Source organism: Austrofundulus limnaeus, unplaced genomic scaffold (assembly GCF_001266775.1).
Source record: "Austrofundulus limnaeus strain Quisiro unplaced genomic scaffold, Austrofundulus_limnaeus-1.0 Scaffold89, whole genome shotgun sequence".
Classification (NCBI taxonomy): domain Eukaryota; kingdom Metazoa; phylum Chordata; class Actinopteri; order Cyprinodontiformes; family Rivulidae; genus Austrofundulus; species Austrofundulus limnaeus.
In genome coordinates, this window is record NW_013952491.1 from 631,818 (window position 1) to 632,900 (window position 1,083).

A 1,083-nucleotide genomic window follows, 5' to 3' on the forward strand; every position below is an offset into this window, starting at 1 on the left:
TTATTATAGTTTAGCTTCTGAACACTCAGGCTGCAGGATATAAATTGCCGCCAGGTGTCGCCAAAGTGTCTTTATACCCTCCTCATTTTTTAAGTCTTCAGCTCCCTGTGTTTGCTTGTTAGCAAAATATCTCACATAACACTGGACGGATTCTACTGAAAATTTCAGAATCTAATCACTAGATATGAGTTTATAACTGGTTAAGTTTTGAAATCAATCCATTACAAAATACAGCTACAGATAACAAGTTATAGAAAACACAAAAATGGTTATAACTCAGTCAATTTTACAGAGACTGAGCTAAAATTTGTTGTGATGATAGCCAAGAATCATCTCCAAAATGTCTTCAGAGAACTATCTGTTAGTACATGTTTTGTTTTGATAACTATTCTGTAATTATTGCAGCAAACTGCGTCTGCATCTACAACTTCATTTAAGCTGAGTGCTGCAGATGAAACTTCCAGTTGTTTCTGTGGCTTTGAGCCCACATATTAAACACATGTTATCTTCTGTACATGTCTGTGTGCTTAAATGTTCTGTAACTGAAACCAGGTGGTGGGTCTGGATCTGGTTAGAGCGGACGCCTCGGTGGGATGGATCCCATCTGGAGTAAATCCACTCCAAACTGTCAGCTGGATGTCTAACAGGCACGGAACCTATGACCGCCATATTGAACCCAGAACAACTTGACGACCTCTCTCAACAAAAACAAGCTGCCTGGAACCCAACCAGAAATATACTTTAAAACCAAACCAAACAAAACGTTGGTGGGAAATCTCAACATATCTAAAGCGAAGCGTCTGGTCCAACATTTACAGGATGTTTGATTATTACTGAGACTGAAAGGCTTTTTCATGTTTAGAACGATTTTATTGAGGCTTATTGCATTCAACAATTATTTTATGTGAATTACAGCCACCTGAACCTGTGTTCAGGTGGCTGTAATTCACCAGCATGCCTTCTGTTGAGGAAGTTGAGCCCGGGGACTTTGGGTTGGGCTCTCCAATCTCTGGGGACGAGGTCACTGAGGTGGTCAAAAACCTCCTCGGTGGCAGGGCCTCGGGGGTGGATGAGATCCGCCCG